Source organism: Scyliorhinus torazame, chromosome 24 (genome assembly GCF_047496885.1).
Source record: "Scyliorhinus torazame isolate Kashiwa2021f chromosome 24, sScyTor2.1, whole genome shotgun sequence".
In the NCBI taxonomy this organism is placed as follows: domain Eukaryota; kingdom Metazoa; phylum Chordata; class Chondrichthyes; order Carcharhiniformes; family Scyliorhinidae; genus Scyliorhinus; species Scyliorhinus torazame.
The window spans coordinates 34219456-34245284 of record NC_092730.1 but is presented as its reverse complement, the minus strand read 5'-3'; the positions used below and the strand labels follow the sequence as shown (position 1 = coordinate 34245284).

At 49.3% G+C, this 25829-nt stretch overlaps 1 protein-coding gene and 1 long non-coding RNA gene across 4 annotated transcripts in view; one reads left to right on the top strand and one right to left on the bottom strand.

Moving 5' to 3' along the window:
• The first annotated feature begins 13228 nt into the window (after positions 1–13228).
• LOC140399999 (histone H2B-like) overlaps positions 13229–25829 on the top strand; it is a 66519-nt gene continuing 53918 nt past the window's right edge. For all 3 annotated transcript variants that reach the window (XR_011937950.1, XR_011937951.1, XM_072489495.1), the window contains exons 1-2: positions 13229–13284; positions 13616–13700. The gene's annotated coding sequence lies outside the window, so the exon portion shown is untranslated. The remainder of the gene's footprint in view (positions 13285–13615; positions 13701–25829) is intronic.
• LOC140399998 (uncharacterized) lies at positions 17183–25128 on the bottom strand. The gene is made up of 2 exons (XR_011937949.1): positions 24933–25128; positions 17183–19338 (listed from the first exon to the last, which is right to left on the bottom strand). It is a non-coding gene; the product is annotated as an uncharacterized lncRNA (long non-coding RNA).

Genomic DNA, 25829 nt, shown 5'->3' with positions numbered 1-25829 from the left:
GCTTTCTTCGCGCTCTTTTTGGGAGTTGCCGCCTTCTTGGCTGCTGGTTTCTTGGGAGATTTCTTGGCTGCTGGTTTCTTGGGAGATTTCTTGGCTGCTGGTTTCTTCACTGAAGTTTTCGTGGCTGATGTTTTCTTGGGAGATTTCTTGGCTGCTGGTTTCTTGGGAGATTTCTTGGCTGCTGTTTTCTTCACTGATGGTTTCTTGCCTGCTCCGGTCTTCATCACTTTCCCCCCGCTTGTCTTCTTAACGATCTTGAAAGAGCCGGAGGCGCCCGTGCCCTTGACCTGAGCCAAGGTGCCTTTAGCCAATTCCCTCCTGACACTTTGCTTGATCTGGGCCCCCCGTTTATCCACATCGACCCCTTTGCTCCGCAGCGCCTTCTTTATGGCCTGGAAGGAAACCCCCTTGCGATCGACGCTTTCCGCCACAATCTGGAGGATCAGCTCGCCCAGCCCGGGACCTTCTTGTTTCTTCCGGGGAACCGCCTTCTGCTTCTTGACAGCCTTGACTGGGGCGGCGGCTGAAGGAGCCGTTTCGGCGGCTGCACTGTCGCTCATGTCCGAGACTCTGCACAAAATCTCTCCGTCAATGTGGGTGAGAAATGAAGCCTCTGGTGGCGGCACTGAGCAACTTAAAGGCAGCGAGCGGACGGGGCGGAGACAACCTGCTCTCAGCTCCAGGCTGCTGCTGCCTCTGTGTTTTTCTCTCGTCCCAAACTCTCCAATTCCACTCAAATTCCAGCTCCACAGTGTCCCAGGATAATTCCTTCCTGTCTCTCACACTCTCATGTTTGCTGTAGAAAAGGTTTCACGCGATTTGAAGGCTCCATTTTGCATTTAAACCCGTTTTACTGATGCACTGTTCGCGCTCTCTCACCCGATCGCTCTCATTTTCCCAACCTTTCCACAGAAATCTGGAAAGCAGCATCGAAACTGCCCTGAAATCCAACTTGGAAAAGTAGATGGGGAACAGGGGGATTGTTGGAATGAAAAATATTTCCATTCAGTCCCAGAGGGATTGGGAGATCTCCTGGTCAGAGCGGACACACAAACACAGTTGGTTTCTCCTGTTTGGCCCGCCCCTTTCACACACTCTGTCTTCCACAATATTCACATCCACACACAAGGTCTGGAAATGACATTTCCCAGGGCAGAATTCTCCCTCTTCTCAACACTTGTTCCCAATCCGTGTCTTAATTACTGTTCAACTCTCTGAGTTTTCTGTTTACCTAAATACCCGGCAGCAGCCAGTCATATTTTAAAAACTAAATTCATTGATGGCCCACCTTTCGTGAAGGTGAAAATAAAATTGATCTCCTCTCTATCAGTGGAGATTTTCCTGCTTGATGTGATCCTCCTGCACTGCCGGGTAACACTGAACCCCAAACTCAACAAGCAGGGACCCCCAGTTAAAGCATAATCCCACCCCCTCTGAGAGTGGAGATTTTCACAGTGACACACACATTCTGACCATTCTGATCCCAACAGCAAATTTTAAAAATAAAGATTGACTCACAGAGCCGAACTTTCTGTGTGGAGGTGGGACAGTGACCGACTCACCCACAACACGGCAGCTGTGTTCACAGTGAGGGCCAGTGTTACACGTGTTATCACTGTGTCCAGTGTTCACAGTGAGTGCCAGTGTTACACGTGTTATCGCTGTGTCCAGTGTTCACAGTGAGGGCCAGTGTTACACGTGTTATCACTGTGTCCAGTGTTCACAGTGAGGACCAGTGTTACACGTGTTATCACTGTGTCCAGTGTTCACAGTGAGGGCCAGTGTTACACGTGTTATCACTGTGTCCACAACACTCCTGGTGACATATTGAAAATGAGAGAGAAAGACAAGAAAAATAGAGAGTGTGACAGAGAAACAAGGATAAGGATGAACTCATAGAGCTGGACTTTCTGTGTGGAGGGGAGGCACTTCCACAATCCGGGCACCAGGAAATCAGAGGAATGTTTACAACCAGGGGAGTTTCCATCCAGGAGAGTGTTTAAAATTAGTGAGTGTAAACCAGGAGAGTGTGCAAAACCATGAGAATGTGCACACTAAAAAATATGTAAACCTGAGAGTTTGTATACCAGAGAGTGTGTAAACCAGGGCAGTGTGTACAACAGGGGAATGTATAAAGCAGGGAGTGTATTCACCAGAAGATTGTGTGAATCATGAGAATGGTGATACCAGAGAAGTGTGTCAATCGAAAGGAGAACAAAGAAAAGTACAGCACAGTAACAGGCCCTTCGGCCCTCCAAGCCCGTGCCAACCATGTTGCCCGACTAAACTACAACCTTCAACACTTCCTGGGTCCGTATACCTCTATTCCCATCCTATTCATGTATTTGTCAAGATGCCCCTTAAATGTCAATATCGTCCCTGCTTCCACCACGTCCTCCGACAGCGAGTTCCAGGCACCCACTGTGCTCTGTGTAAAAACACTTGCCTCGTACATCTACTCTAAACTTTGACCCTCGCACCTTAAACCTATGCCCTCTAGTAATGGACCCCTCTACCCTGAGGAAAAGCCTCTGACTATGCCCCTCATAAATTTATAGACCTCTAACAGGTCGCCCCTCAACCTCCGCCGTTCCAGTGAGAACAAACCGAGTTTATTCAACCGCTCCTCATTGCAAATGTCCTCCATACAAGGCACCATCCTGGTACATCTCTACTGCACCCTCTCTAAAGCCTCCACATACTTCTGGTAGTGTGGCGACCAGAATTGAACACTGAACTCCAAGTGTGGCCTAAGGTTCTATACAGCTGCAACATGACTTACCAATTCTTGTACTCAATGCCCCGGCCAATGAACGCAGCCATGCCGTATGCCTTCTTGACAACTCTCCACCTGTGTTGCCCCTTTCAATGACCTGTGGACCTGTACTGCTGGATCTCTTTGACTTTCAATACTCTTGAGGGTTCTACCATTCACTGAATATTCCCGACCTGCATTAGACCTTCCAAAATGCATTACCTCACATTTGTCTGGATTAAACTCCAACTGTCATCTCTCCGCCCAAGCCGCCAAACGATCTAACTCCTTCTGTATCCTCTGACAGTCCTCATAACTATCTGCAACTCCACCAACCATTGTGTCATCTGCAAACTTACTAATCAGACCAGTTACATTTTCCTCCAAATCATTTATATATACGATGAACAGCAAAGGTTCCAGCACAGATCCCTGTGGAACACCACTAGTCACAGTCCTCCAATTAGAAAAGCACCCTTCCATTGCTACTCTCTCCCTTCTATGACCTTGCCAGTTCTGTATCCACCTTGCCAGCTCACCACTGATCCCGTGTGACTTCAACTTTTGTGTCAGTCTTCCATGAGAGACCTTGTCAAAGGCCTTACTGAAGTCCATATAGACAACATTCACTGCTCTACCTGCATCAATCATCTTTGTGAACTCTTCGAAAAACTCTATCAAGTTAGTGAGACATGACCTCCCCTTCACAAAACCATGCTGCCTCTCAACCAGGAGAGCGAGTAAACCAGGGGAGCGAGTAAACCAGGAGAGTGAGTAAACCAGGGGAGTGAGTGAACCAGGAGAGTGAGTGAACCAGCAGAGTGAGTGAACCAGGAGAGTGAGTGAACCAGGAGAGTGAGTGAACCAGGGGAGTGAGAGAACCAGGGGAGTGAGTAAACCAGGAGAGTGAGTGAACCAGGGGAGTGAGTGAACCAGGGGTGTGAGTGAACCAGGAGAGTGAGTGAACCAGGGGAGTGAGTGAACAAGGGGAGTGAGTGAACCAGGGGAGTGAGTGAACCAGGGGAGTGAGTGAACCAGGAGAGTGAGTGAATCAGGGGAGTGAGTGAACCAGGGGAGTGAGTAAACCCGTGGAGTGAGTAACCCAGGAGAGTGAGTGAATCAGGGGAGTGAGTAACCCAGGAGAGTGAGTGAATCAGGGGAGTGAGCGAACCAGCGGAGTGAGAAACCAGGAGAGTGAGTAAACCAGGGGAGCGAGTAAACCAGGAGAGTGAGTAAACCAGGGGAGCGAGTAAACCAGGAGAGTGAGTGAACCAGGAGAGTGAGTGAACCAGGAGAGTGAGTGAACCAGGGGAGTGAGTTAACCAGGAGAGTGAGTAAACCAGGAGAGTGAGTGAACCAGGGGAGTGAGTGAACCAGGGGAGTGAGTGAACCAGGAGAGTGGGTGAACCAGGAGAGTGAGTGAACCAGGAGAGTGAGTGAACCAGGAGAGTGAGTGAACCAGGAGAGTGAGTGAACCAGGAGAGTGAATAAACCAGGGGAGTGAGAGAACCAGGATGAGTGAGTAAACCAGGGGAGTGAGTAAACCAGGAGAGTGAGTGCACCAGGAGAGTGAGTGAACAAGGGGAGGGAGTGAACAAGGGGAGGGAGTGAACCAGGGGAGTGAGTGAACCATGGGAATGAGTGAACCAGGAGAATGAGTGAACCAGGGGAGTTAATGAACCAGGAAAGTGAGTGAGCCAGGGGAGTGAGTGAGCCAGGGGAGTGAGTGAGCCAGGGGAGTGAGTGAGCCAGGGGAGTGAGTGAACCAGGGGAGTGAGTGAACCAGTGGAGTGAGTGAACTAGAGGAGTGAATGAACCAGGAGAGTGAGTGAACCAGGGGAGTGAGTGAACCAGTGGAGTGAGTGAACTAGAGGAGTGAATGAACCAGGAGAGTGAGTGAACCAATGGAGTTAGTGAACAAGGAGAGTGAGTAAACCAGGGGAGTGAGTGAACCAGGAGAGAGAGTGAATCAGGAGAGTGAGTGAACCAGGAGAGTGAGTAAATTAGGGGAGTGAGTAAATTAGGGGAGTGAGTAAATCAGGGGAGTGAGTAAATCAGGGGAGTGAGTGAACCTGGAGAGTGAGTGAACCAGGAGAGTAAGTGAACCAGGAGAGTGAGTGAACCGGGGGAGTGAGTGAACCGGGGAAGTGAGTGAACCGGGGGAGTGAGTGAACCGGGGGAGTGAGTGAACCGGGGGAGTGAGTGAACCGGGGGAGTGAGTAAACCAGGGGAGCGAGTAAACCAGGAGAGCGAGTAAACCAGGGGAGCGAGTAAACCAGGAGAGTGTGTAAACCAGGGGAGTGAGTGAAACAGGAGAGTGAGTGAACCAGGAGAGTGAGTGAAACAGTGGAGTGAGTGAACCAGGAGAGTGAGTGAACCAAGAGAGTGAGTGAACCAGGAGAGTGAGTGAACCAGGGAGTGAGTGAACCAGGAGAGTGAGTGAACCAGGAGAGTGAGTGAACCAGGGGAGTGAGTGAACCAGGGGAGTGAGTGAACCAGGAGAGTGGGTGAACCAGGAGAGTGAGTGAACCAGGAGAGTGAGTGAACCAGGAGAGTGAGTGAACCAGGAGAGTGAGTGAACAAGGGGAGGGAGTGAACCAGGGGAGTGAGTGAACCAGGAGAGTGAGTAAACCAGGAGAGTGAGTGAACCAAGGGAGTGAGTGAACCAGGGGAGTGAGTGAACCAGGAGAGTGAGTGAACCAGGAGAATGAGTGAACCAGGGGAGTTAGTGAACCAGGAAAGTGAGTGAGCCAGGGGGGTGAGTGAGCCAGGGGAGTGAGCGAGCCAGGGGAGTGAGTGAGCCAGGGGAGTGAGTGAACTAGAGGAGTGAGTGAACCAGGGGAGTGAGTGAACCAGGGGAGTGAGTGAACCAGAGGAGTGAGTAAACCCGGGGAGTGAGTAAACCGGGAGAGTGAGTGAATCAGAGGAGTGAGTGAACCAGGAGAGTGTGTGAACCAGGAGCATGAGTGAACCAGGGGAGTTAGTAAACCAGGGGAGTGAGTGAAACAGGGGAGTGCGTGAACGAGGGGAGTGAGTAAACCCGGGGATTGAGTAAACCAGGGGATTGAGTAAACCAGGGGAGTGAGTGAACCAGGGGAGTGAGTGAACCAGGGGAGTGAGTGAACCAGGGGAGTGAACCAGGGGAGTGAGTAAACCCGGGGAGTGAGTAAACCAGGGGAGTGAGTGAACCATTGGAATGAGTGCACCAGGGGAGTGAGTGAACAAGGAGAGTGAGTAAACCAGGAGAGTGAGTGAACCAGGAGAGTGAGTGAACCAGGGGATTGAGTTAACCAGGAGATTGAGTGAACCAGGGGAGTGAGTGAACCAGGAGATTGAGTGAACCAGGGGAGTGAGTGAACCAGTGGAGTGAGTGAACCAGGAGAGTGAGTGAACCAGGGGAGTGAGTGAACCAGGGGAGTGAGTGAACCAGGGGATTGAGTGAACCCGTGGAGTGAGTGAACCAGGAGAGTGAGTGAACCAGGAGAGTGAGTGAACCAGGGGAGTGAGTGAACCAGGGGAGTGAGTGAACCAGGGGATTGAGTGAACCAGGGGAGTGAGTGAACCAGGAGAGTGAGTGAACCAGGAGAGTGAGTGAACCAGGGGAGTGAGTGAACCAGGGGAGTGAGGAAACCAGGAGAGTGAGTGAACCAGGAGAGTGAGTGAACCAGGAGAGTGAGTGAATCAGGAGAGTGAGTGAATCAGGAGAGTGAGTGAATCAGGAGAGTGAGTGTGTGAACCAGCTGAGTGAGCAAATCAGGAGAGTGAGTAAACCAGGGGAGCGAGTAAACCAGGAGAGTGAGTGAACCAGCAGAGTGAGGGAACCAGGAGAGTGAGTGAACCAGCAGAGTGAGGGAACCAGGAGAGTGAGTGAACCAGGAGAGTGAGTGAACCAGGGGAGTGAGTGAACAAAGGGAGTGAGTGAAGCAGGGGAGTGAGTGAACCAGGGGAGTGAGTGAACCAGGAGAGTGAGTGAATCAGGGGAGTGAGTGAACCAGGGGAGTGTGTGAACCAGGAGAATGAGTGAACCAGGATAGCGAGTGAACCAGGAGAGTGAGTGAGTGAACCAGCGGAGTTAGCAAACCAGGAGAGTGAGTAAACCAGGGGAGCGAGTAAACCAGGAGAGCGAGTAAACCAGGGGAGCGAGTAAACCAGGGGAGCGAGTAAACCAGGGGAGTGAGTGAAACAGGAGAGTGAGTGAACCAGGAGAGTGAGTGAACCAGGAGAGTGAGTGAACAAGGGGAGTGAGTGAACCAGGAGAGTGAGTGAACAAGGGGAGGGAGTGAAGCAGGGGAGTGAGTGAACCATGGGAGTGAGTGAACCAGGAGAATGAGTGAACCAGGGGAGTTAGTGAACCAGGAAAGTGAGTGAGCCAGGGGAGTGAGTGAACCAGGGGAGTGAGTGAAACAGTGGAGTGAGTGAACTAGAGGAGTGAATGAACCAGGAGAGTGAGTGAACCAGGAGAGTGAGTGAATCAGGAGAGTGAGTGAAACAGTGGAGTGAGTGAACTAGAGGAGTGAATGAACCAGGAGAGAGAGTGAACCAGGGGAGTGAGTGAACCAGGGTAATGAGTGAACCAGGAGAGTGAATGAACCAGGAGAGTGAGTGAACCAGGGGAGTGAGTGAACCGGGGAAGTGAGTGAACCGGGGGAGTGAGTGAACCGGGGGAGTGAGTGAAGCGGGGGAGTGAGTGAAGCGGGGGAGTGAGTGAAGCGGGGGAGTGAGTGAAGCGGGGGAGTGATTGAAGCGGGGGAGTGAGTGAAGCGGGGGAGTGAGTGAAGCGGGGGAGTGAGTGACCCGGGGGAGTGAGTGGAGCGGGAAGGTGAGTGGAGCGGGAAGGTGAGTGAACCGGGGGAGGTGAGTGAACCGGGGGAGGTGAGTGAACCGGGGGAGGTGAGTGAACCGGGGGAGGTGAGTGAACCGGGGGAGCGAGTGAACCGGGGGAGCGAGTGAACCAGGGGAGTGAGTGAACCAGGGGAGTGAGTAAACCAGGAAAGTGAGTGAACCCGGAGAGTGAGTGAACCCGGAGAGTGAGTGAACCCGGGGAGTGAGTGAACCCGGGGAGTGCGTAAACCCGGGGAGTGAGTGAATCAGAGGAGTGAGTGAACCAGAGGAGTGTGTGAACCAGGAGATTAAGTGAACCAGGGGAGTGAGTGAACCAGGGGAGTGAGTGAACCAGGGGAGCGAGTGAACCAGGGTAGTGAGTAAACCAGGGGAGTGAGTGAACCAGGAGAGTGAATGAAGGAGGGGAGTGAGTGAGCCAGTGGAGTCAGTGAACCAGAAGAGTGAGTGATCCAGGGGAGTGAGTGAACCAGGAGAGTGAGTAAACCAGGGGAGTGAGTGAAACAGGGGAGTGAGTGAACCAGGAGAGAGAGTGAATCAGGAGAGTGAGTGAACCAGGAGAGTGAGTAAATTAGGGGAGTGAGTAAATTAGGGGAGTGAGTAAATCAGGGGAGTGAGTAAATCAGGGGAGTGAGTGAACCTGGAGAGTGAGTGAACCAGGAGAGTAAGTGAACCAGGAGAGTGAGTGAACCGGGGGAGTGAGTGAACCGGGGAAGTGAGTGAACCGGGGGAGTGAGTGAACCGGGGGAGTGAGTGAACCGGGGGAGTGAGTGAACCGGGGGAGTGAGTAAACCAGGGGAGCGAGTAAACCAGGAGAGTGAGTAAACCAGGGGAGCGAGTAAACCAGGAGAGTGTGTAAAACAGGGGAGTGAGTGAAACAGGAGAGTGAGTGAACCAGGAGAGTGAGTGAACCAGGAGAGTGAGTGAACCAGGAGAGTGAGTGAACCAGGAGAGTGAGTGAACCAGGAGAGTGAGTGAACCAGGAGAGTGAGTGAACCAGGAGAGTGAGTGAACCAGGGGAGTGAGTGAACCAGGGGAGTGAGTGAACCAGGAGAGTGGGTGAACCAGGAGAGTGAGTGAACCAGGAGAGTGAGTGAACCAGGAGAGTGAGTGAACCAGGAGAGTGAGTGAACCAGGAGAGTGAATAAACCAGGGGAGTGAGAGAACCAGGATGAGTGAGTAAACCAGGGGAGTGAGTAAACCAGGAGAGTGAGTGCACCAGGAGAGTGAGTGAACAAGGGGAGGGAGTGAACCAGGGGAGTGAGTGAACCAGGAGAGTGAGTAAACCAGGAGAGTGAGTGAACCAAGGGAGTGAGTGAACCAGGGGAGTGAGTGAACCAGGAGAGTGAGTGAACCAGGAGAATGAGTGAACCAGGGGAGTTAGTGAACCAGGAAAGTGAGTGAGCCAGGGGAGTGAGTGAGCCAGGGGAGTGAGTGAGCCAGGGGAGTGAGTGAACCAGGGGAGTGAGTGAACTAGAGGAGTGAGTGAACCAGGGGAGTGAGTGAACCAGGGGAGTGAGTGAACCAGAGGAGTGAGTAAACCCGGGGAGTGAGTAAACCGGGAGAGTGAGTGAATCAGAGGAGTGAGTGAACCAGGGGAGTGTGTGAACCAGGAGCATGAGTGAACCAGGGGAGTTAGTAAACCAGGGGAGTGAGTGAAACAGGGGAGTGCGTGAACGAGGGGAGTGAGTAAACCCGGGGATTGAGTAAACCAGGGGAGTGAGTGAACCAGGGGAGTGAGTGAACCAGGGGAGTGAGTGAACCAGGGGAGTGAACCAGGGGAGTGAGTAAACCCGGGGAGTGAGTAAACCAGGGGAGTGAGTGAACCATTGGAATGAGTGCACCAGGGGAGTGAGTGAACAAGCAGAGTGAGTGAACCAGGAGAGTGAGTGAACCAGGGGATTGAGTGAACCAGGAGATTGAGTGAACCAGGGGAGTGAGTGAACCAGGAGATTGAGTGAACCAGGGGAGTGAGTGAACCAGTGGAGTGAGTGAACCAGGAGAGTGAGTGAACCAGGGGAGTGAGTGAACCAGGGGAGTGAGTGAACCAGGGGATTGAGTGAACCCGTGGAGTGAGTGAACCAGGAGAGTGAGTGAACCAGGAGAGTGAGTGAACCAGGGGAGTGAGTGAACCAGGGGATTGAGTGAACCAGGGGAGTGAGTGAACCAGGAGAGTGAGTGAACCAGGAGAGTGAGTGAACCAGGGGAGTGAGTGAACCAGGGGAGTGAGGAAACCAGGAGAGTGAGTGAACCAGGAGAGTGAGTGAACCAGGAGAGTGAGTGAATCAGGAGAGTGAGTTAATCAGGAGAGTGAGTGTGTGAACCAGCTGAGTGAGCAAATCAGGAGAGTGAGTAAACCAGGGGAGCGAGTAAACCAGGAGAGTGAGTGAACCAGCAGAGTGAGTGAACCAGGAGAGTGAGTGAACCAGCAGAGTGAGGGAACCAGGAGAGTGAGTGAACCAGGAGAGTGAGTGAACCAGGGGAGTGAGTGAACAAAGGGAGTGAGTGAAGCAGGGGAGTGAGTGAACCAGGGGAGTGAGTGAACCAGGAGAGTGAGTGAATCAGGGGAGTGAGTGAACCAGGGGAGTGTGTGAACCAGGAGAATGAGTGAACCAGGATAGCGAGTGAACCAGGAGAGTGAGTGAGTGAACCAGCAGAGTGAGCAAACCAGGAGAGTGAGTAAACCAGGGGAGCGAGTAAACCAGGAGAGCGAGTAAACCAGGGGAGCGAGTAAACCAGGGGAGCGAGTAAACCAGGGGAGTGAGTGAAACAGGAGAGTGAGTGAACCAGGAGAGTGAGTGAACCAGGAGAGTGAGTGAACAAGGGGAGTGAGTGAACCAGGAGAGTGAGTGAACAAGGGGAGGGAGTGAAGCAGGGGAGTGAGTGAACCATGGGAGTGAGTGAACCAGGAGAATGAGTGAACCAGGGGAGTTAGTGAACCAGGAAAGTGAGTGAACAAGGGGAGGGAGTGAAGCAGGGGAGTGAGTGAACCATGGGAGTGAGTGAACCAGGAGAATGAGTGAACCAGGGGAGTTAGTGAACCAGGAAAGTGAGTGAGCCAGGGGAGTGAGTGAACCAGGGGAGTGAGTGAAACAGTGGAGTGAGTGAACTAGAGGAGTGAATGAACCAGGAGAGTGAGTGAACCAGGAGAGTGAGTGAATCAGGAGAGTGAGTGAAACAGTGGAGTGAGTGAACTAGAGGAGTGAATGAACCAGGAGAGAGAGTGAACCAGGGGAGTGAGTGAACCAGGGGAATGAGTGAACCAGGAGAGTGAATGAACCAGGAGAGTGAGTGAACCAGGGGAGTGAGTGAACCGGGGAAGTGAGTGAACCGGGGGAGTGAGTGAAGCGGGGGAGTGAGTGAAGCGGGGGAGTGAGTGAAGCGGGGGAGTGAGTGAAGCGGGGGAGTGAGTGAAGCGGGGGAGTGAGTGAAGCGGGGGAGTGAGTGAAGCGGGGGAGTGAGTGACCCGGGGGAGTGAGTGGAGCGGGAAGGTGAGTGAACCGGGGGAGCGAGTGAACCGGGGGAGCGAGTGAACCAGGGGAGTGAGTGAACCAGGGGAGTGAGTAAACCAGGAAAGTGAGTGAACCCGGAGAGTGAGTGAACCCGGAGAGTGAGTGAACCCGGGGAGTGAGTGAACCCGGGGAGTGAGTAAACCCGGGGAGTGAGTGAATCAGAGGAGTGAGTGAACCAGAGGAGTGTGTGAACCAGGAGATTGAGTGAACCAGGGGAGTGAGTGAACCAGGGGAGTGAGTGAACCAGGGGAGCGAGTGAACCAGGGTAGTGAGTAAACCAGGGGAGTGAGTGAACCAGGAGAGTGAATGAAGCAGGGGAGTGAGTGAGCCAGTGGAGTCAGTGAACCAGAAGAGTGAGTGATCCAGGGGAGTGAGTGAACCAGGAGAGTGAGTAAACCAGGGGAGTGAGTGAAACAGGGGAGTGAGTGAACCCGGGGAGTGAGTAAACCCGGGGAGTGAGTAAACCAGGGGAGTGAGTAAACCAGGGGAGTGAGTGAACCATTGGAATGAGTGAACCAGGGGAGTGAGTGAACCAGGAGAGTGAGTAAAAGCTGTATAGAACCTTAGTTAGGCCACACTTGGAGTATAGTGTTCAATTCTGGTCGCCACACTACCAGAAGGATGTGGAGGCTTTAGAGAGGGTGCAGAAGAGATTTACCAGAATGTTGCCTGGTATGGAGGGCATAAGCTATGAGGAGCGATTGAATAAACTCGGTTTGTTCTCACTGGAACGAAGGAGGTTGAGGGGCGACCTGATAGAGGTATACAAAATTATGAGGGGCATAGACAGAGTGGATAGTCAGAGGCTTTTCCCCAGGGTAGAGGGGTCAATTACTAGGGGGCATAGGTTTAAGGTGAGAGGGGCAAAGTTTAGAGTAGATGTACGAGGCAAGTTTTTTACGCAGAGGGTAGTGGGTGCCTGGAACTCACTACCGGAGGAGGTAGTGGAGGCAGGGACGATAGGGACATTTAAGGGGCATCTTGACAAATATATGAATAGGATGGGAATAGAAGGATACGGACCCAGGAAGTGTAGAAGATTGTAGTTTAGTCGGGCAGTATGGTCGGCACGGGCTTGGAGGGCCGAAGGGCCTGTTCCTGTGCTGTACATTTCTTTGTTCTTTGTTTGTTGTTAAACCAGGAGAGTGAGTAAACCAGGGGAGTGAGTAAACCAGGGGAGTGAGTAAACCAGGGGAGTGAGTAAATCAGGGGAGAGTGAGTGAACCAGGAGAGTGAATGAACCAGTGGAGTGAGTGAACCAGGAGAGTGAGTGATCCAGGGGAGTGAGTGAACCAGAGGAGTGAGTGAAGCAGGAGAATGAGTGAACCAGGGGAGTGAGTGAACCAGGAGAGTGAATGAACCAGGAGAGTGAGTAAATCAGGGGAGTGAGTGAACCGGGAGAGTGAGTGAACTAGGGGAGTGAGTAAGCCCGGAGGTGGAACAGTGATTTCCACTGCTGCCTCTCTGTGGCAGGGACCCTCGTTGAGTGACTGCCTGTATGGCGTTTGCATGTTCTCCCCATGTGTGTAGGTGGGTTTCCTCCGGGTGCTCCGATTTCCTCCCACAGGCCATAGATGTGCAGGTTATGTTGGTCGACAATGCTGAATTCCCGCTGTGTCCAAGGGTGTGTCTGTTCAGTGGGGTTACGGGTTTATGGGGATAAGGCGACGAGTGGGCGGAGCTGGGGCGCTCTTTCAGAGGGTCGCTGCAGACTCGATGAGCCGAATTGCCTCCTTCACACTGTAGTAATTCTGTGGTTCAGTGAAATGGTAGTTTGCAGAAAGTGAGAGTTTGAGGGGCTGAGTGACAGTGTAATAACAAACAAGCTGCAGGCAATGACTGCAAATTGAATCTCTCATTGGGACAAACACACAGCTACAAAGGTGATTGGTTGAGCCCGAGGGCGCAGGGCCACTTGCAGCCACACACACAGTCCCCCCAACACGGGCTCTATAGGAGGTTTTGCTCCACATGTGATGACAGTGAAATGGGGAATATTCCCATTGATTCTCAATGCGGAATTGCTGCGGGGATCTGCGCATGCCCGGTGAACCACGCCCCAGAGACGTCACTCTGAGATTAAGCGCATGCGCAGCCGCTCCCCTAGACATTCTCCATTTGGTCAGTGAGTGGAATCGCTTTGTTGAAGCTGAGGGAAATGTCAATGTCAGGGCTCAGGTCAGCGAGGAAACAGCGTTCTCATTGCAGCAGCACCTCCATCTGGGAGTGTGAGCAAAGAGGCTCAGAGATCATTACTGACTCGGGGGGAGTTCAGGGAGAATCGGGCGCTGTTTGCAAGAGGCGCAGCGGAGCACGATCTTGTTCCGGGACTTGGAGTGAGCGGGGGGAAGGGAGAGCTCTTTCTGGGCCTGGCTTATTTGTCTGATTCTGGGTTAGGATTTGGAGAGTATTTTCTTTCTTTTACTGATTATCAGTTGAAAGAATAGATTGATCTATCATTGGCCTCATCTGACCCTAACTTACATGAAATTTGTTTTCTTCTTCCTAGTTCAACAGATGAAAAGATGAGTTCCAAGATGATGATGATGATTCCTCAGCAACATGAATGTGCAGCCGTCTCCTTCTAACTGACTGTAAGTACAATATTAATGCAACATTGCAGAGACACAGACACAACATCAGCTCCACCGTCACAGAGCAGAAGCAGTCAGATTCGCAGAGACCTCAAGTCCCAGATGAACATGTCCAATCCAACAGTCCTCATTATCCAATTGAAGAAATTCAAGTAACTCTGGACTTCTGGAGAACATGTAAATATTATTTACAGATACACGAGAGGACAGGTGGCATAATTTTCCACAATTCACCCCTACTCTCTCATGGAATGTCGGATCAACTTTTGACAACAGCGTTTCATCTGTACAAAGAACAAAGAAATGTACAGCACAGGAACAGGCCCTTCGGCCCTCCAAGCCCGTGCCGACCATACTGCCCGACTAAACTACAATCTTCTACACTTCCTGGGTCCGTATCCTTCTATTCCCATCCTATTCATATATTTGTCAAGATGCCCCTTAAATGTCCCTATCGTCCCTGCTTCCACTACCTCCTCCGGTAGTGAGTTCCAGGCACCCACTACCCTCTGCGTAAAAAACTTGCCTCGTACATCTACTCTAAACTTTGCCCCTCTCACCTTAAACCTATGCCCCCTAGTAATTGACCCCTCTACGCTGGGGAAAAGCCTCTGACTATCCACTCTGTCTATGCCCCTCATAATTTTGTATACCTCTATCAGGTCGCCCCTCAACCTCCTTCGTTCCAGTGAGAACAAACCGAGTTTATTCAATCGCTCCTCATAGCTTATGCCCTCCATACCAGGCAACATTCTGGTAAATCTCTTCTGCACCCTCTCTAAAGCCTCCACATCCTTCTGGTAGTGTGGCGACCAGAATTGAACACTATAAAGTAATCAGTATAGTATTAATTAGGCTATAGATTCAGCAATCAATGTGCAAGTATCCATTGGCACTTTTTTGTAACTTTCTTAGTTTAAAATATATCAGAAGCAAAACACTTGAATAAGGCATTAACAGAAAAATGATGCATTTACATTGTTCTCCAAAGGGACACTTATCAAATTGTAAGGCCATCCTTCATTCTCACAATTTGTGAACCTTTGGTACAAGTGGAAGGTCGGATAGTACAGCTGATTGAAAAGGGCCAAATTAATCATAAACTTCTACCCAGACACCTCCCAAAACAAAATATTAAATTCCAATCCAAATATCTCACACAATCTCAGATATAATGGTACAGTGTCATTCTCATGAAACAGACATGGAAATAGATCATTTAACATATCAATGTTATCACTAAAAGTAATAATGGAGGATGAATACTGAACAGAATGTTCACCCTTAACTCACAAAACAGGTATTGACAAGTACAGAAAACACAGTAAAATCTTGCACATCAGAGAGGTGGACAGACTGAGATTACCTGTCCTATCGTGTATCTGTAAATAATATTACAGACGGAGATTAAACCCAGAATCCCATAACAGAGACAGACAGCTACAAAGGCAAGCACAGAGACAGGAGTTAGAGAATCAAATTAATTTTTCCCCTCACACTTATAGTGAGAGACTGTGAGGTTAATACTCACTCACTCACACACTCTCTCTCTCACACACACACACACACACACACTCTCCCTCTCACACACACACCAGTCACTGAGCAGTAATCAATTAAATATGTGATATATACCAGAGAGATACAGTGAGGGTAAAACGCACTCACTCTCTCACTCACACTCTCTCACTCAGTCACACAGCAGTAACTGAGCAGTAAGCTGTAAAATATGTGTTATACATCATGGACAGTGAGGGTAAAGCACACACACTCACATATTTTAACTCTCACACACACTCACGCTCTCTCTCTCACACTCTTGTTCCTTCTCTCACAGACTCTCTCACACACACACACACACATACACACCAGTCACTGAGCAGTAAGCAGTTAAATATGCGTTTTATATCGCAGAGGGACAGTGGGGGGTAAAACACACATTCGCAGACCAGTATCTGAGCAGTAAAATATGTGTTTTTTATCACCGAGACAATGAAGGTAAAACACACACACTCACGCAGACTATTTCTCACACTCAGACACTCCCAAACACACAGTGACACATTCTCTCACACACACACTCTCATATTCACATACTCTCATATTCACACACTCTCACAACAGTAACTGAGCAGTGAGCAGTAAAATATGCATCATATATCACAGAGACAGTGATGGTCAAATAGATTCTCACTCTCTCTCTCACACACTCACCGCACACCCCAGTAACTGAGCAGCAACAGCAAAATATGTGTTATATATCAAAGAGAGACAATGAGGGTTAAATACACATAGGCTCACTCGCTCGCACACCCACTCTCTCTCACGCTCGCCCACTCTCTCTCACGCACACCCACTCTCTCACACACACACCCACACACTCTCATGCGTGCCCACTCCCTCTCGCGCACACCCGCTCCCTCTCGCGCACACCCGCTCTCTCTCGCGCACACCCGCTCTCTCTCGCGCACACCCGCTCTCTCTCGCGCACACCCGCTCTCTCTCGCGCACACCCGCTCTCTCTCGCGCACACCCGCTCTCTCTCGCGCACACCCGCTCTCTCTCGCGCACACCCGCTCTCTCTCGCGCACACCCGCTCTCTCTCGCGCACACCCGCTCTCTCTCGCGCACGCACGCCCACTCTCTCTCATGCACACCCACTCAAACATATCAGTAACTGAGCAGCATAAACTAATATATGCCTTATGTATCACAGAGACAATGAGGAGAAAAATTCTTGGAAGTGCAGGGTCGGATTAGGACAAGTCAGCATGGATTTAGTAAGGGGAGGTCGTGCCTCGCAAACCTGTTCGAGTTCTTTGAAGAGATAACAAATAGGTTAGACCAAGGAGAGCCAATGGATGTTATCTATCTTGACTTCCAAAAGGCCTTTGATAAGGTGCCTCACGGGAGACTGCTGAGTAAAATAAAGGCCCATGGTATTCGAGGCAAGGTACTAACATGGATTGACGATTGGCTGTCAGGCAGAAGGCAGAGAGTTGAGATAAAAGGTTCTTTTTCGGAATGGCAACCGGTGACGAGTGGTGTCCCGTAGGGTTCAGTGCTGGGGCCACAGCTGTTCTCTTTATATATTAACGATCTAGATGACGGGACTGGGGGCATTCTGGCTAAGTTTGCCGATGATACAAAGATAGGTGGAGGGGCAGGTAGTATGGAGGAGGTGGGGAGGCTGCAGAAAGATTTAGACAGTTTAGGAGAGTGGTCCAAGCAATGGCTGATGAAATTCAACGTGGGCAAGTGCGAGGTCTTGCACTTTGGAAAAAAGAATAGAGGCATGGATTATTTTCTAAACGGTGACAAAATTCATAATGCTGAAGAGCAAAGGGACTTGGGAGTCCTGGTCCAGGATTCGCTAAAGGTAAACTTGCAGGTTGAGTCCGTAATTAAGAAAGCAAATGCAATGTCGTCTTTTAAAATCTTTCCTACTTCAAGACTGTGAAAAAAACAACTTTACACCTTGGTTTCGATAAAACTAACTTCGTCTTTATTGACCAAAGTCTGCATGCAGATGGCTACAGGTTAGAGAGAGAGAGAGAGCTGTTAAGGTAAACCTGCTCATTCTTTCTCAAGCTCGCAAAGACATGGAGAAAACGTTCAATATTTATACAAAAGCTGTATCATTTTACAAAAACAGACCTTGTTCAAAAATGTCAATACAGTCATAACTTCTGATCAAACATGTTGTCATGGAAAGACCCTGACTCGGCTTATTTGCAGTATTTTGTCTTTAGAGGGTTTAAGACGTGGTCCTATTTTGTTTTTACCTCTGCCCTCATGATGCCTTGACGCAGATGGACCTAGGTCATGAGGAGGTTGTGTTATTAGGACATTCCTAGATCGTGGCTTTGTTATCAGGTTTTAATAAGGTCAGGCACTATTTTCCCTCTTCTGGCCTTGTATGATACAATTATGTGGATTCTTAGCTTTGTCTAGTTTGTCAGGGTCTGATCTTGGCACTTAGCTGACACAGCTGTCTCACACTTGGTTACATCAATTGGCTATTTTTCCCATCATGCTATTGCTGAGTTTGTACACTTTCACATTCCCTCCTGTTGTCCCATCAGGACAACAACTCAATTTGTTCAAATAGGGATATTCAGGAGACGGGTGTAAATACATTGACACAAGCATCCAAGCAATCCTATTGCTAATAGTAATACTAGTAATAATATGAAGGCCTTAAAGATCCAATCGAACAATCCGTGTCCCAGCCAACCTAACCAACCTGGTGGGTTATAATTGTGAAATTCTTGGCCAATTTCTTGAAGTTGATCCGCCTGTCTTCTTATATGGTCAGCTAGGTTGGTAATATTTTCAGAGGCATCTGGGATATAAGTACAGCATTCCTGACCTATAATGGCACACGTTCCTCCCTGCGAGGCTAACGGATAATCCAGAGCCATTCGATTTTATAATGCCACAGTCCGGACAGCCACCAGCTCAGCCGAGACCTCGGCTAGTGCCCGTTTGGTTGCCCTGGATTCTGCTGCCGTTATGTTCGACAGTTGTTCCAATGCCGAGGCCATAAGGATCAGTTCGTTTGCTGCCTTGCCTGTTCCGTATTGTGGAAAGGCGGTCATAAAGAACTCCTCGGTTTTACTAATGGTCCTCCTGATTCGTGAGGAGTGTTGTTTAAGGGAGAGTAGGTGGTGCACGCAGGGTACGACATATCCTAGATAACAGGACCCTGTCCAATTTCTGGGAAGCCAGGAGGAGTATGCTTTAGTGCCACATATGAAATAGGTCCCGTTATAGGCCGTAAAATTCTCAGCCATTGTCATTCAGGGTACCTGGGAATTCTGCGTCCATGAGCTATTTGATGTTTTATTCCACACCCTGGACCAATCAAGAACAAACATACCCTTGTTGGAGATGTTTGGTATCGGTCCCTGCCATTCAGTTGTAAGATTACACCTACTCTGCCCCATTGATGGTCCTTCTCCTGATTTACTAAAACATAGGGATCCCTGCGCAGTGCTCGATGGGATGGTAAGGGCAGGGGGATTCGAAACATGGGGATATCCAGGTTGATACCAGGCTAAAAATCTAGTCATCCCATAGCCAGCCGATCTCCAAATTTTCATATCTCCACCGAACCCCTGTGTTCGGTTTTGACGCAGTATCCACTCAACTGTTTCTGCTAAGTGGAATGGGAGTGATTGGAGAGGTAGCCCCTCCTTGGAATGGATGGAGATACGGGTACAAACCCAACAGTTACTTACATTCAATCTGTCAGCATAAATATATGACATATATAGAAAGCTATTAGCACGCAGCTCTTTGTCAGTTTGTTCGCCTACTGTCGAATGGCCATTAAGACCAATTAGTCCAAATAGTCCAAATGTGATAATGAAGATCCTCATTCTGCGTCCTCGTTGGGGCTGGAACCAATCTTCTTACAATCCGATAGGTGTACCCAACTCGAACGTCCTTCGAGTTTAACGGCAGTCGGTGTAGTCAGCAATACTTGAAAAGGGCCGCTCCAGCGTTGCCCTAACTTCTCTCTGTCCCAATTCTTTATCAGCACGTAGTCTCCTGGTTTGACTACTGGATATCGAGGGATCTTTGTTCCGGCTGTTGCTGGGAGATGGGCCTGTTTTACCTGCGAGTGGAGAAACTTCAAAGAAAATGTTAATTGCTTCAAATAACTCAGCATTTTATCTCCCATAACTTGGAGGTCTACTCCCTCTAGGGGTTCTTCATGGGCATCCCAGGGAGTGCTCATTGGCCGACCGTAGACTATCTCTGCAGCTGACAGTCCGGACCGCGAATGTGGAGTAACCCTCATGTGAAACAGTGCCAAAGGCAATATCTTTAGTCAATTTAATCCAGTTTCTTCGGTCAATTGAGATAATTTTTCTTTTAAGGTCCCATTTGCTCTTTCTACAATTCCTGCTGCCTGTGGATGATACGCGCAGTGCAGTTGTTGTTTAATTTTGAGTGCTTTGCATAATTCAGAATTGATTCGAGCCACAAAATGTGTCCCATTGTCTGAGCTCATCGTTCTGGGAATCCCAAATCGGGGAATAATTTCTGTCAATAGTAATTTTACCACCGTATGTGCAGTACAGTTGGTGGTGGGGAAGGCTTCAATCCATTTACTAAATACATCAATGATCACTAAACAATATTTATAGCATTGTACTTTAGGTAATTCAATAAAATCAAGCTGTATGCAGGCAAAAGGACCATCTGGCAAGGGGGTTGTTCCGGGAGTGCATTTGATGCCTTTACCCTTATTATTTTTCATGCAAATAAGACATCGATCTGAATACAGATCTGAATACAGCATTTGTGCTGCTGTATTCAGATCTGGGTGCCACCAAGTTTTCAAAAGTAGCTGTACCATTGCCTCCTTGCCAAGATGGGTACAAGAATGCAAATAATCAATAAGTATCGGCGATAACGAATCTGAACACAAACTTGACCTACTGGGGTAAGCCAGAGGCTGTGTGTCAACGAGTGCAAACACCCCATTGACTTCCATAGTGTGCGCTCAGAATCAGAGGCGTCCCTCTGTAACCTTTGAATTTCAGCTAACTCTGGCATGCCCTTTTTTGCTAGAATAGGTAGCTGATTTAAAGCCTGTGTACCCCCTGCGGGAACAACCATAGAGGCTGATGCAGACGCTGCCTTAGCGGCTGAATCCGCACGGGCGTTTCCTAATTGCACAGGAGTGTCCCCGGAAGTGCGCGCAGCACATTTAATGATAGCCAATTGACGAGGAAGTTGAATAGCAACGAGGAGATTTTTAACCCAAAGAGCATTTAGAATGGGAGAGCCTGCAGAGGTAAGGAATCCACGTTGCTGCCAGAGGTGGCCAAAATCGTGGATGACACCAAAAGCGTACCTAGAGTCTGTGTACACATTCGCACTTTGGTCTTTGGCCAGAACACAAGCTCTAGTAAGGGCGAATAGCTCAGCTTTCTGTGCCGAGACTGGAATCTGGAAAGCAGCTGCTTCCAGAATGTCAGTGTCTGTAACAATGGCATATCCCGATTGCGGGACCCCCATTTGGGAAATAGAAGAACTGCCATCAACATAAAAAGTGAGATCAGGATTATCAAGAGGGTGGTCAGTTAAATCGGGACGAGGTGCGGTAAGGAAGTGATTCCTAAGCAAACAATCATGTGGTGGATCAACAAGTACATCGGGGGATGTTCGAGGAATGCTGCGAGATTTAAAGTGGAACAGTAATGGAAAGACAGATATGGGTTCTGTAATAGTGAGACCTCATATCGGCTCAAGCGGGCCTGTGTCAGATGCTGGGTCTGCTGAGATGGAAGGAGAGCCACAACAGAGTGTGAGGTATGCACGGGCTGATGAAGGGTTAGATTAGAGGCTGCCTGAGCTAACACATGTACAGCAGTGAGAATTTGAGTGCAGGGGGGCAAACCACAAGCTACTGGATCCAATTTAGTAGAATAATAGGCAATCGGACGGCGTTGGTCACCATGTTCCTGTGTCAAGACACCCGTGGCACATAGGTCAAGGACACTAACATACAACTGGAAGGGCCTGTCATAAAGAGGTCATCCTAGAGCCGGAAGCTAGCGCGTTTTTGAGAGTAACAAAAGATTGCTGTGCTAAATCGGGTGGTTCAAACTTAAGGGGTGAATTCTGGGAGGAATAAGGAGTAAGCTCCTTGGTATGAGCAGTAACATTTGGAATCCATTGTCTGCAAAAGTTCACTAAACCTAAAAAGGCTCTCATCTGCTTTGGCGAGGTAGGAAGTGCGGTTTGCAAAATGGGAGTAATACGATCCTGCGTAAGGGAACGTTCAGTAGCGCTTATCAGAACGCCCAGAAATTTAACCTGCCTCTGTCCTTTGTGTACTTTATTAGGTGGTATTACATATCCCCAGGAAGGGAGACGGGTGAGCAGATAAATGGAGTCGCGTTCGTTAGAAGCAAAGTCAGGGCTAGCAAGGAGTAAGTCATCGACATACTGTATAATAGTAGATACCCCCGGGGGTGTCAAAGTAGCTAATTGGGAGTGCAGTGCCTGTGAGAAGAGTGTCGGTGAATGAATGAAACCTTGCGGTAGCCTAGTCCAAGTGTACTGGTGCCCTTTGAATGTGAAGGCAAACAAATACTGGGATTCAGCGGCAAGGGGTATCGCAAAAAAGGCGTGTTGTAAGTCCACAAGGGTAAAGACAGCTGCCTCAGGCGGGATATTACTGAGGATTGTAGCCGGGTTAGGGACCAGGGGGTGCAAGGGTTCAACGATCTGATTGATACGGCGGAGGTCGTGGACCAAACGCCATTCAGACGGCCGCCCAACCTTAGGAACGGGAAGAATAGGGGTGTTACAGGGCGATTGGCACGGAACCAAAATTCCCTGTTGAAGGAAGGACTGTATCATGCTGGAGATTCCTTCCTCAGCGTCAGGGCGAATAGGGTACTGAGAAATGGAGGGCAGGGGCACACCGGACTTAACCTTAATGAGAACTGGAGGCACATTAGTAAGACCAACTTCGTGTTTGGACGCAGCTCATAAGTCTGCAGGAATCTCTGGGGATGGGGAACGGTTGGTCCGATGGTGGTTCAATGTACCATCAACACAAAAGGGCTGTGAAAAATACTGTAACGTGCCTTCAGGGAAGGTCTGTCGTCCAGTATAAAAAGGATCACATTTTCCTTGGAGGGTAGCAATCAGAAAGCCCAGTGACCTGGCACTGTAGCCTGCATTGACGGTGAGGGTAATGTGAGGTGCCACTAGTCATAGCAAAGGGTCACGTGTGGATGAGGAACATGCAAGGGAGGTGAAAAATTGGAGGGATCAAAATCAACGGACCACCATTGGGGAGTGAAAAAAAGGGGTAAATTTCGAGGCTGGACTTGTGGAGCCGTGGAGATCGTGACGCCGTCGTCAAGGCAAACAATCTCAACTTGTAAGGGACATAACAGATCACGGCCAGCAAGATTAACACCGAGGGTACGCGTGACAGTGAAGGGAATACAACATTGACGGTCATTAAATTGAACCAGAAGGGGTTTCGTGAGTTGGTATGTAGCCCTCTCACCCATAAAACCAGAAAGTTCCACATATTCGTCTGAGAGAGGAAAACAATACTGTTTAACTAATGTCAAATTCAACGTAGAAGCATTTGCCCCTGTATCAATGAGGAAGGGGACGGGAATACCCTCAATGTGAATTGTAGCTGTGTGTTCCTCAGAGTGGTCGCCAGAGAGAACCGGGAAATTGGAGCGGGCCAGTCAATAGGGGTGGGAGTCAGTGAAAGGAGCATACCGCCGTGGAGGGAGTGCCCTGTCTCTGCGTGGAGCAGGGCAATCCCTAGCGTAGTGACCCGTCCGTCTGCAATTAAAGCAAGTGACACTGTCTCGGGTTGGAGGACAAGGCCGGGGAGGGCCATGGTGACGTTCATAGGGTGGGGGGTTCCTGCGAGGGGGTCGCTGGACAAACTCCGACTTTATTTTGGGTGTAGGAGGGTCCCTTCCGAAAGCTGCTCTGTCACGGCCATTGCTCCAGTAATAAGAGATAGCACGTCGCATGTGGGATTTGGAGCTATCAGACCAATCCATATTATTAGTTTTAATACTGGTTGCTATGCGGTCAGGCACGACCTGCATAAGCAGCGCATTGAACTGGGGAGATTTCAAGCCCGCATTAAAAGTCTCATCACCGGAATAAAGAGTGTAAATTCCACAAAAGCGGTCAAAAAATTCAGGACCCTCCTCCTTAGGAGTGGGTGTACAATCAAGAATTTTGGAGATATCTACAGGTTTACGGAGAGCACGCTTAAGTGCTGGGAACATTAAAGCGAGTTGAGCCTCATCTGATGGATTGTTGGTTTTAAACGCATCCCATGTGGTCCCATGATCCCCTAATTCCCGTTTCCATTTCTCACCTAAATCTGGGGGAAGGGATGAAAAAATAAGGGAATACTGATCCCTAGGGGTAGCACCATACACAGTCGCAGTTCTCCAGTAAAGCCCTCTGGGTCCGTTTTATGTGACGGACAGTGAGCCATGATCAAACAGAGCTCCTGAGGTTTAAAAGCCTGCCATGTCTCAATAAATTGGTCGTCGTCATCAGTCGCTCGAGGGTTAACGAGACGTCGGATTGGAAAATTTGCAGGGGGAGGCGGTGGTGGAAAAGGCTCCTCTACCGGTGCGGTACTGATAGTTAATTCTTGGAAAGCCTGATTAACAGAGGTAACGGGCTGATCGAGGAAGGTGGTTGGTGCTTTTGAGCAAGTGCGTGTTGCAATGGGAGAAATAGCAGAAGGGAGATTATCGGCAGCAAGGTTGTTACAAGGGGGAGGGTGAGAAAGGGGCTGCTGCACCGTGGAGCTGGGAAGAGGTGGCCATGGGGGCATCGTGGGATTTAATTCCTCCTCCTCCTCCTCCTCTGTATCAATCAAATAGGGAAACAACGGCATGCCAGAGGTAGTGGGAGGATCCTCCTGATTTTTAATCTGATGGACTATTCCGACCTGCTTAACACCCGATGCAGTATTATCCCCCCCTTGATTCTTAGGATCTTTCCTGTCCCATAGTTCACATTCGAATTTCAACGTTTCCCAGTCTTTGGTTTCTCTGTCTTTATAATCAGCAATCCCTCTCCTACGTGCATTGTCCCTCCAACTCATTAACAAGGACAGTTTGTGTCGTCTGTCTGATTCTTTTTGCCATTTGGTAATTAATTTCTTCCATTTGGCTCTGGCATTCCGAGACCAAATGGCTGTCTCTGCCGCGGTGCAGTTTTCTAAATTCCAGGTACCTCCTAGTGGCCAAATTTCAGATCCGAATTTCTTATTTAAAGCTGAAGACAAGAGGCGTAAATTGCGTTCCTGATCAGTGAACACTTTGCACATAAAAAGCAAGGGAGAATTGTCCTCCGTTTTGTCCAGGCTCTGTCCCAAGATTTTTTAAGGAGTGGAAAAAATAATTAAAAGAGAGAGAGAAGAAAAAAAATGGGGAAAAACTGCCTTGTAAATTTAAAAGTCAAAAATCCAAATCTGGTCCCTGACCTAGCCAAGCCTGTGTATCCCTGTCCTGGGAAAAAAAACAAGAGCAGGTGGTCCCTGACCTTAGGCTTTGAACGACAACCGGGTCCCAGACCCTAAGAACATTACTCGCAGTCAAATTTAGATTCGAACACCGTCACCTGTCAGCGTTATCCATCAGGGACGAGGGGTCACAGCACCGATCCGAGAGAGAGAGAGAGACCAAGGTTAAAGCTTACCTTGTTGCGCCGTCAGTCTCCGCTCTCCGGGTTCGTGCTCGATCACTTGTTCGGTCCCCCACGGAAGCCACTCAGGGTATTGGTGAGGGCTCGCAGCGCCACTGTCGTCTTTTAAAATCTTTCCTACTTCAAGACTGTGAAAAAAACAACTTTACACCTTGGTTTCGATAAAACTAACTTTGTCTTTATTGACCAAAGTCTGCATGCAGATGGCTACAGGTGAGAGAGAGAGAGAGCTGTTAAGGTAAACCTGCTCATTCTTTCTCAAGCTCGCAAAGACAGGGAGAAAACATTCAATATTTATACTAAAGCTGTATCATTTTACAAAAACAGACCTTGTTCAAAAATGTCAATACAGTCATAACTTCTGATCAAACATGTTGTCATGGAAAGACCCTGACTCGGCTTATTTGCAGTATTGTGTCTTTAGAGGGTTTAAGACGTGGTCCTATTTTGTTTTTACCTCTGCCCTCATGATGCCTTGACGCAGATGGACCTAGGACATGAGGAGGTTGTGTTATTAGGACATTCCTAGATCGTGGCTTTGTTATCAGGTTTTAATAAGGTCAGGCACTATTTTCCCTCTTCTGGCCTTGTATGATACAATTATGTGGATTCTTAGCTTTGTCTAGTTTGTCAGGGTCTGATCTTGGCACTTAGCTGACACAGCTGTCTCACACTTGGTTACATCAATTGGCTATTTTTCCCATCATGCGATTGCTGAGTTTGTACACTTTCACATCAAGAGGCTTGGAATATAAAAGCAGGGATGTACTTCTGAAGCTTTATAAAGCATTAGTTAGGCCCCATTTAGAATACTGTGAGCAATTTTGGGCCCCACACCTCAGGAAGGACATACTGGCGCTGGAGCGGGTCCAGCGGAGAGTCACACGGATG